This window comes from Erigeron canadensis, chromosome 3 (genome assembly GCF_010389155.1).
Source record: "Erigeron canadensis isolate Cc75 chromosome 3, C_canadensis_v1, whole genome shotgun sequence".
Classification (NCBI taxonomy): domain Eukaryota; kingdom Viridiplantae; phylum Streptophyta; class Magnoliopsida; order Asterales; family Asteraceae; genus Erigeron; species Erigeron canadensis.
The window spans coordinates 14,700,812-14,712,253 of NC_057763.1; positions in this window are offsets into that span (position 1 = coordinate 14,700,812).

An 11,442-nucleotide genomic window follows, 5' to 3' on the forward strand; every position below is an offset into this window, starting at 1 on the left:
TGATATCATGCAAACGATTATTTAATTTTCCAATTTTAACCCCATTAACATTATTGATTTTTGGAATCGAAGCAATAAAGATCAAAAGATAAATATTTTTTATTCATAACGAAAATATTTACAAAACATAAAACTGCTTGATAGCAGTTACAATCAAAAGGGTTTAAAAATGGGCTCAGGCCTTTGCATTATATCCATCATCGCCCATCAAAAACTTTACAGCAGAACGTCCCAGTAAAGCTCAGGGTTAATCTCCTTCAACTTATTCAAGATTGACCTAACCCTTTGTAGTTCCTCTCGAGCCCCTCGGAGTTCTTCCTGCGTTGCGCCAAGTTCACAACAAATGTCTCTCAAAGCATTGTTGAGAATCTTATTTTTTGCTTCCAAACTCTTTTTCACCTCCAGACCCATTTCTTTTTCGGTCTCGACGGATTCCCTGTAAGATTTGAGTATGCCTTCCATAGTTTGGATGATCTCATCATTTATCTTGTTTTTGGCGATCTGTTGTTCTTCGAGATCAGCGAAAGACTGAAATATGAAATAAATAAGTTATAAATAACAAACAAATAACTTACGGAAAAAGAATATTTAAATATACCTTTTGAAGGAAATCCCCAAGAGATTTTAGAGACATATTGAAAGTATGGATTTTAAAGAAAAGAAGATTTTTCGTGACTCCAAAAGACTGAGGGCACTCGCTTATATAATAGGGTAAAAGGACATGAATGAATCGTCGGCTAGTTACCTATCAAGTCAAGACTCTTGGTTATCTTATCTCCACGCGTCTTATCCTCGGGGTGAATTCAAAAGTAAACTCCTTGACTTTGGTCAAAGCGTACTACGGAAGATTCAAAATTATTTTGAGCAAAGTTATTTTAAACAAAATTGATTTTTTATCAAAATAACTTTGGGGACAATTGTTATGGGTGAAATTTCAGGTTTCATTATCTTGGGACCTCAAGATCATGGACCTTCAGGATCTTGACACGCCTTGACGAATTACTAACGATAAAATTCAAGTATTGTTTCTATGAGAATATTATGCAGGTAACTTGATATTTATCACAAGGGAAATATCTCTAGCTGTACAAAAGAGATTCAACACATGTCTTATTTGATCAACACGCAAAGAAGACTTAGTCCAGCATCATAATCGGACTTCAAGAGGAATTGAGCATGAGGAGAATATGTTCAAACGACTACAATATCAGTCAAGATATGCTCTAACGTTCACCAGATGAAGACCAGGAAGATCCCTGTAATTTCAGAAAATTAGTTACTAGGCTGCTCTACATAAACGAGGACCTGATCGATCATAGGATATACAACGTTACACACCCTCACATATTTACTTGCTTATTTTCTCTACTTGTACTTGTAAACAACCAACACACTTTTCTTTACTTAGAAAGATCGATCAAGTCGCTCTATTATTATAACCAATTACACCATTAATAAAAGAACAAGGCAGGGACGATTGCTTCCTCCCGGGGGTTTTATGCCGGCAATCCATAAAGAATTAAGGGCTTTTCCTCGATAACAAATCTCGGTGTTCTTTGTTCCTTTCTCTTTATTTTCCGCATTTATTTACGTTTAACTTTCTTTATCTTGCTTAATCTATCTTATATTTGATTATATAGTTATTTGTGAAATTTTTTGACTACCTTCTTTTGTTTAAGTCGACATAATCTTGATTTATCATACTTATTTTAAATGCATCTATGAATCTAAACCAATTTTACAAGCCCTTAACCTCACGAACGAAAGTTTGGTTACATAATTGATCTAAGTCTTCAAGGTTGATTATCTTGGATAATTTTTGACCAAAACAGCTGCTCCAGATGCAGATCCTGATGATCCTAATGATGATGATGAGGAAGATTCCACTTCAAGTAACTCCAATTCTAAGTCTAATAGAATAGAAAGGGAGATTCGAGAAAAGCTAGTGAATGATCCTCATAATCATGGTGATAAAGAAAATCTTAGCAAAGGAAAATCTACTCAGGATAGTGAGTCAACTAAGACTGATTCTACTACCAATGCCTCTACTGAGTCAGATTTGCACCCATTAATTGTGCATAGACTAGAAAAGAGATTGGGTTATGATCCACAGGCTCATATGAGAGCTAGAGCAGAGATTATGGATTATAATGATTATTATGATCCAGGATCACTTAGGGAGCAAATGAAAGAACGGTCAGGGTTAACTCATACATCTTCAGAGTCAGAGTCAGAGTCAGATTCGGATTATGAACCTTAGTGCTAATGATTTTTGTTTTTGTAATGATTATAAGATAAATATGAATGTATTTGTTACATTATATTTATGATATAATATTATTGTTGTAAGTTAAAATAGATAAATATTAATGTAATTGTTGCATTATATTTATGATATAATATTATTTATTTTAATTTCTTTTATGTATTTATACTATTATGTCTTGACTTATGATTTATGTTCTTTATCTTTGTATATGGGAATTGTTTGAATTGCAGATAAGCTTAAAAGGATAGGTGCATTAGACAATCTTGATGTTGAAGATGACTTAGAAAGTATCAATGGTGAAGATATGGAAGAAGGAGAGTTCATTACTTCAGAAGCTAATAGAAAAAGGTTGCTTGATATACCTTATGACTTTGATCATGTCTTTAATGAAGATGAAGTCATTCAAGTTGAACCAATAGCTGAAGTAGAACATCTCAATCTTAATCCAATCAGAGACAGTCCAGATGAACCTAGGAATGCAGCAAATTTGAGGTTTGTTGTATCAGCAAATATAGTTGATGAAGGACATGATAATATTTTTGAGTTATACTGGAATATTGATGCTACCTGAGAGATTGATCTTAGAAGATTCAATATACCTCCGTGCAGCAAGATCCTGAGTTCATTATTGATAGAAGGGTTCCAGTGGTTGTAACTCGTGCTGCTTTTCATGTGGGTGGAAATTTGACACCATCATTGTATTGGGAATTTATCTCAGACAAGGATGCACCCAAGTACTTCTCAGTGATATAAAGTTGGTTCTATGATCACAAAATCAAATTGTTTATTATCAAGAGAAAGGAGAGATGCCAATACATGTCAATAAGTTAAAGACACTTCCACTCTCTCAGTGATTCTGACATGATAGATTTGGGAAGACGATGGTTCGTTAATCTTCAGAGCAATGGACTTGCAGATTTCTACTGGAATAGATTCAGAGATGAAAGAATTAGAAATTTCAGTGATAGAGGTCTAAAGCCAGAAGAGAGGTTGATTAAACGAACACCTTTGAAGAAGATTAAGAATCAATATGGCACATTTCATTTTAAACAGCGAAGGATTAAATGTGTTAAGAAGGTTCCCGCTATCAGATGGGATCAAGATATGCTGACAGCAATGACGTTTTGGCAAATAGATATCAAGTTAGGCGAAGCACAGATGTTTGTTGATGATTCACAGGAACAAATGTTGCTACGCATGTATGATCCGATGCAGGTTGTCAACTTGTCAAGAGGTGATCAGAGAAGACTTTTGGATACACCTTGTTCAGCAGTGGAATTTTAGAGAGTTGAAGAAAGGCGCTATCGCAACATTCTCGCACATTGCTTACAAGAGAGAATTCATGCGAATAGCACAAGGCTTTTGTTTAATGGATAGTTTTGAAGTTCAAAGACTTTAAAGAAATCTAATTGCAACTGTCAAGGGGGAGTCTGTAGATGCAGATTCGTTGTGACAATCGCAACATAGATTTGATTATCGTTTATGTTTTAAGAACTATGTTTGTAATCATTTAAATAAGAACTTGTGTTGATATTTAATGATTACGTTTGAACTTCAATATTATATCTGTTTATGTTTTGTATTGTGTTTGTGTGTTATATATTGTTTTGCAGGTACAAGACAATAGAATCAAGGTTTATAAGTGTCGTAGAACACTTAAACGATGATTGAATGTTATGTACGAGCCAAACGAAGTAAAACAAAGGACCAAAGGCACGTCCCTCGTGCTGACGTCAGCATGAGGTAGATTGGTTATTGTTAATTTCGGGCTTAATACTTAATTAAGGCCGAAGCCTACACGATCCAATACACAACTAGTATAAATACAAGACCTAATCTACGGAATTAGGTTAATCTTGGTTAATCATTTGAAGATATTCACGAATTTACGAATTCAAGTCACTTGTTCCTTCGTGTGACCTCCTACACGAACCAAAAGTGTTGTGCATCTCCTTAGGTTGGTTAATTACTCATTAATCAGCAAAAGGCAATAGCAATCTAGTTATCTAAAGAGGATTCCGCACTCTTGACATAACGAATCACGTCTTATTACGATCCACACACAATAGGGTACCTTATACCTTAACTGGTTCTCTTGAATGTACTTGTCAAAATACTGCTACCTTTATAGCTGATGATTATGTACAATCTGATTTATCTGATGAAGAACTTGCACATAGTTTAGTTTTGATATGGTACTTCAATAGTTTTTTCACATGCAATACAATTGATGAGTTAGTTATTCACCCTAAGCTTAGTGCTAGAATAGGTGTTGATACTTCTACTCATTTTTCTTGTGAGACCAAAGATGTGTCAGTTCAAGTTGACCTAATTTCCGAGACTACCCATGATGTGAAGTTGGACACCAAGATTCCTGATTTTTCAAAACTTTCAAAAGAATTTGAAACTAATCAACCTTCATTGAAATTTTTCACAAAAGATGATTTTGATAAATTCATGGAGGGAGAATATGTTTTTGATTCAGAAACTGAGAAAAAGATTGAATCTACCAAAATCAAAGTTGAAACAAAAGAGGAATCTCAAAATCCATTGTCCAAAGCTCCAACTTCATATTACTCAAAGGAACGAGTTAAGTCCAAACTCGTCGAGACTGAACCAAAGACCATTAAGTTAGAACCAAAGTTTCCTACCCCGGTTAAACATGTCAAAAAGGAACAAGCTGAGACCACACCCAGATCAAAGTATATCAAAGTGAAACTTCCAAAAGACTATCCTAATGCTTCTTCATCTAGCTCTCAATCTAGTTCTTTACCTAAGGTGTCTAAGTCTAGCTCAGTTTTGCTAACTAATGATACATCTAATGGTACAACTAAATATAGTGATAGATATGGATGGTTATCTCATGATAAACCAAAGAAGCAAGAAGTTTCCTCACCTCCAAAAGATTCTAAAAGGATGAAAGTGTTTAAATCCCCTCGTTCTAATCTTCTTAGTTCCAATTCAACAGGTGGAAAGAGCATAAATAGTTGTGCTAAATGGGTTGCTAAGACATTAGTACCTAAGTTCACTAATAATCAAAAGCATGTTGAGAAAAAGAAGAAAAGACGAAGGAGAAAGGCTAGTAATAGGAAGAAGGGTGTTCCTATTAATTCAAACAATTCATCTTTGTTGAACAATGTTAAATGTGCCAAGGCAAGGCCTTGTGAGCTTGTAAACAATTTTAATTCATGTACTCGTGTGGTTGATGTGAATGCTTGTAGACATGTTACCTTTAATTCTCAAGTAAATGTTCGTACTTTTTATTCAAATGTGCTTATTGATGATGTGCTTGTTAATGCTTATGTTGATTCAAAAGCATGTTTGAATGCATTTCCTAAGTTATATACCCTGCCTGTTTTAACTAACCATCAAGGACCCGTCTACAAGTGAGTACCTAAAGTCGGTTAAATATCTTTGATTGCAGGAAATAACCATCTGTGTTTTGATACTCGATTCCGGGTGTTCGAAGCACATGACTGGAAATAAAGTTTTGCTTAAGAATTTTGTTGAACGATTCATGGGAACAGTTCGCTTTGGAAACAACATTCGCTCCTATCTTAGGTTATGGAGACATTGAAAAAAATGGAATTGTCATCAAGAAAGTACATTATGTTGAAGGATTAAGTCATAACTTGTTAAATGTTGGACAATTCTGTGACAACAATCTTCAAGTTCTTTTTCGACAATCTCATTGTAAAGTCCAAACTCTAGATGGAGTTGACATTCTTTGCGGTGATCGTGATGATAATCTTTTTACCGTCAATCTCGATGATAACCAACCTACCGATAATATTTGTCTCATTTCAAAGGCTACATCAAAGAATTCTTGGTTATGACATAGAAGGCTTTCTCATCTAAATTTTCAAACTATCAATACTTTGGTCAACAAGCATCTTGTTGAAGGCTTGCCTGACTATAAGTATGAAAGTGAGCATGTTTGTCCTTCTTGTGTTGTTAGGAAGATTAAAAGAGCTTCTCATAAACTGAAGAAAATCTCTATTAGATATTCTTTTTGAAGAATTCTACTATTCAAAAGCGATTCATGATAAAGAACCTCAAGTCATTGTTGAACCAATTCCAAACAATGAACCAATTCAAAACAACGATCTAGTTCCTGACAACAATCATCAATCGTCATCAAATTCTTCAGAGCAAGGATCCTCTTCTAATGATTCTTCTTCACCATCCTCTCCTGATAATTCTTCTCAAGAGAATGTTCAAGAACAACCTCCTCACATTACTCAGAAAACAAATCCATTGAACACTCCAAATGTGTCTGTGCCACTTGACTTTGATCATCCAGCTTATGAGGAAAGAGTTCTACCAAGTTATGATTCCATCTCTCAACAAAACCCAAGTTTTAATGATGATGATGTTGATATTCAACAACAAGATCCTCTTCCTCATAATCACAAATGGCTACGTATGCTGAAAGACCATCCTACTGATCAAATAATTGGAGATCCACAAGCCGGGGTAACTACCCGTACTTCAGTAAACGAGTGTCTTGTTTCACTTTATCTTAGCAATATCGAACCCAAAACAGTCTCTAAAGCTCTTCGTGATCCAGAATGGGTTAAGGCAATGCAAGATGAACTCGCACAATTTGAAAGACCGAAGGTATGGAGATTAGTTCCAAATCCGAGAAAAGCTGATCCAATCGGTACAAAGTGGATATTCAAAACAAAAAGGATGAGAATGGAGTGGTAGTAAGGAATAAAGCTCGACTTGTTGCAAAGGGTTATTGCCAACAACCTGGTGTTGACTTCAATGAAAATTTTGCTCTAGTTGCAAGAATGGAGGCCATTCAAATATTCTTAGCTTATGCCGCATTCCAAAACTTTACTATGTTTAAAATGGATGTGAAGACTGCCTTTTTGAATGGTAACCTCAAAGAAGAAGTTTACGTTGATCAACCAGAAGGTTTTGTTGATCCTCAAAGGCCGAACCATGTCTACAGGTTAGATAAGGCTCCCTACGGTCTTAAGCAAGTACCCCGCGCATGGTATGATTCCTTAACTACTTTCTTACTAAGAGGTGGCTTTACCAAAGGCACAATGGACCCAACCTTGTTCATTCGCAAACAAGGTAAGCATGTTCTACTTGTCCAAATATATGTTGATGACATTATCTTTGGGTCGGCCAGTCAAACTTTTTGCCGAAACTTTTCATCTCTTATGGTTAATCATTTTGAAATGAGCATGATTGGGGAAATGAACTACTTTTTGGGTCTTCAAATCAAACAATTACCAAATGGTATTTTTCTATCACAGGGTAAATACATACATGACATGTTGAAAAAGTTTGATATGACTTCATGTTCTTCAATTTCTACCCCAATGGCTGCTCGAACAAATATAAATGCTAATAAAAATGGGAAACCATTTGACCAAAAGAGATATCGAAGTATGATTGGTTCGTTGTTGTATCTAACAGCATCTCGCCCAGATATAATGTTTGCAACATGTATGTGTGCTAGGTATCAAGCTGCTCCAACTGATTTACATTATCAAGCTGTGAAACGAATCTTTCGTTATCTGAAAGGTTCACCCAATTTAGGTCTCTGGTATCTGAGAGATACTAGATTCAATCTAACTGCTTATTCAAATGCAGATCATGCAGGCTGTAAGCTTGATCGCAAGAGCACTTCCGGTACTTTACAATTTTTAGGTGATAAAATTGTGAGTTGGTCTTCCAAGAAACAGAATTGTGTGTCACTATCAATGGCCGAAGCTGAATATGTGGTTGCGGCTAGTTGTTGTGCTCAAGTTTTATGGATGAAGACACAACTAACTGATTATGGTCTGAAATATGATCATATCCCTATCTATTGTGACTCTCAGAGTGCCATTGCTATTGCAGTCAACTCAGTAAACCACTCTCGATCAAAGCATATTGATATTAGATATCATTTTCTCAAAGATCATATTGAGAAAGGTGACATCGAGCTCTACTTTGTGGGAACTGACTATTAGCTTGCAGATTTGTTCACAAAACCATTGGATGAAAAGAGGTTTAACTTTCTTATTTCCAAGCTTGGTATGTTAAATCTTGAAACTTAAATCATTTAACCTTTGAAGGAATTTTTGACACATTCTAGAAAATTAAAATACAAAATTTTAAAAGATAAAATCAAATACAAAAATATAAATTTTCAAAAATAAACAAAAAAAAAATTTATTTATTTTAAAGTGGCTTATACATACTCTGTGTATAACCCGTTCTTCAATGCTTTATTTATTTTCGAATGTTTATACACTCTAAGATCCTGTTGTTATACATATAGATTGATATAAGATAACAAGGAATCGAACGCCTTTGTGTACTTCCACTTCCAAGTGGTCCTATATGAATATGTATGTGTAATAGCAGTTAATTGCTTTCAAATAAAGTTTTTCAAACTCTCAATTGTTGATATGAGAAGCGAAGGATTGAACTCCTTTGTGTACTCCCTAGTTGTCTCATTTTGAACAATTGATTGAGTTAAAGTTTGCTTAAATGTTTTAAATCACAACAAAGATTTTACTCATTTTGATTTCACAAAAACCAATTTTTGCTCCACCTATTCTATGGAAAACATTTTGATATATTCTTGATAAGATTAAGGAAGAGTTTGTGATTTCAAAGACTTCCAAAACTTCAATTGTGTTTTAAATATTTTCATACACACATTTGATGATTTTCCAATGATTTTCAATCAATTGAAGTTCGGTGATTAGTTTGCACATGAGCGATTAATTCACTCCATGAACTTCATCATCGTCGATGAGTTCTAACCCCGGAGTATTCACTTCTTTCATTAGATTGTGAGGGTATTTTGAGTGATGATGTTTTCGTGCAAATAGGATGGAGGGAGTAAAGTCGAAAAGTGAGAGGTTAAGGTGATATGTTGAGAGAAAAGGGTTAAAAGAAATGATACCCTTCCCTAAATTCTCAAATCGCCGGGTAAAACACGTTTCTGTCGGATGTCATTTGTTGATATCTCGATATTGAAAAAGTCTTCATGGACCCAGTGAAGTGATACACATCTTTACCTAACCACTCAAGTGTTTCTCAAAAAATACTTGTTTCATTTCTCACGGAGATTTTTACATTTCTATTGACTCTTCATTTGGAAGATGTTGATATTGAAAAAGGGCGACACTCTGCTCCAGTCCCCGACTTCATTTGATCACATTGTGTCTAGAGCTATCTTGATTGGTCATTAAATTGATCATTATTCATTTCCTTAGGACACATTCGAGTCATATCTTTGTGATATTATTATTTATCTTTGTGATATAGTCGGAACATTTGTAGTGATATCTTAATTGATATTCCACGATGATCAAATGGAAATCCTACCAATGCTCACATCTTTTCCAACAATGAAAGTAGGTCTCATAATTACATTTATGTGGTTATTGAGTTAACGAGAAGTCTAAATGTGACCTCGGTCTTTTCCTAAAAATCTTTAAGGATAATAGATTGTGGTTATCGAACGCTTTAGTTGTACTAACCATGATTTATATTCTTTGAAGCAATCTTGTGGTTGAAAAGCTGCAGACCGAACTATGTTAGAGTATTGCTTTGTGCAAATCTCAATGATACATAGGAAATCCGAAAAATGTTATACATTTCTATCGGTCATTTCATTAATCCTTTCGATTTTTGAACATGCTAACGTATCATTCTTATCCGGTTTCATTTCTCATCTCACAAACAAAAAAAAAAAACCAACACCATGCTATAACGTTTGTACCAACAACTTCAACCTTACATTTTAGTCACCTCTAGGATTCTTTGGGTTGGGCTAATGGTTTGGGTTGATGTTTTGATGGTCGACATTTCTCCATGTGCACAAAATCTAGCTTTGGATCATGTTATTTCTTTTGACATTTTATCAGTGAATGTTTGCATAATGACATTGGTTCCCAACTTTCTCATTATGAGGGGGAGAAAATATTATGATTGATTGGGGAAGAAATAAGAATGATTGATAAGGACAACAAGGAGAAAAGTTTGTGTTTGGTTGTTTCAAAAGGTTTAGGTTTATTAAAGTTTGTGTTTGGTTGTTTCTAAAGGTTTAGGTTTATTAAAGTTTGTGTTTGGTTGTTTCTAAAGGTTTAGGTTTATCTTTCAAAGATGAGAAGATCAAGATATTCATCCTAAAGATCTAAATGGAGGATTCATGGAACTTTGATGGATGATACCTTGAAGTTGATGAAACAATAAAAGTCTTCATGATAACAAAGATTTTCACTAATATTTCAGTCAATTGAGCTCAGATTTTCACTAGATCTTAGTTGATTGAGATCTTGGCTTGAAAAAGAAAATCTGAATTGATTTCAAAGATAAAAATGAGACCAAAGATGAAAGGATATTCACTCAAGATGTTACAAAAGTTCAAAGATGCTCCAAAAAATGTTTATACTCTTGAATTGAGGGGGAGCATGATTACTTCATAAGAGACTTATCCAAACTTCATTCAAATGCTTACTCTCCAAAGTGTTCAAGTTGATGTGACAAAGATCGAAGCTTCAAAAAGTTGAAAGATTGGTTAGAAGATTCAAGTCAAAGAAGTAAAGCTCCAAAAGAGTCTTCATCAACATACTTCATTCAAGATCTTCAAGTCATACAATAACACTTTATCAAGAAGCTCCAATGCACACATCAAGGGGGAGAGTACATATTCATGAAACTTCATTTCGAAAAGTTGAATTTCACTCAAGAATCAAAGAATGAAGAATCAAAGCCAAGTTCATACCTTCCGCATCTCCAAAGACAACTCTGATTCATGATTCAACAATCTTCAAAGTTTCAAGACACACACACACTTGTTATTCTCTGTTCAAAAAGAACATTGAGAATCACCACATGATTTAACTTCAAGAAGTCCAAGACCAAGACTGAATCAAGTTCTCCAAAGCCAAAAGAGAAAGCTTTGAAGACTTGTTTCAACACACCATTTGTCTTCACCACCGGGCTCATCAGATTCATTCCTACAAGACAACATAACATGTACTTCATTCATTACAATATATCACTAAGGGGGAGAATGTTAGAAATCCAAAAATAGTGATAAATTGTAGTTTAGAATAGTGGACTTACTTATAGTTAAGTCATAGATAAATGATCATTAAGGTTGAGGGGCTAAATGTAATATTTAGCATATCTGAGTATTTAGACTATAA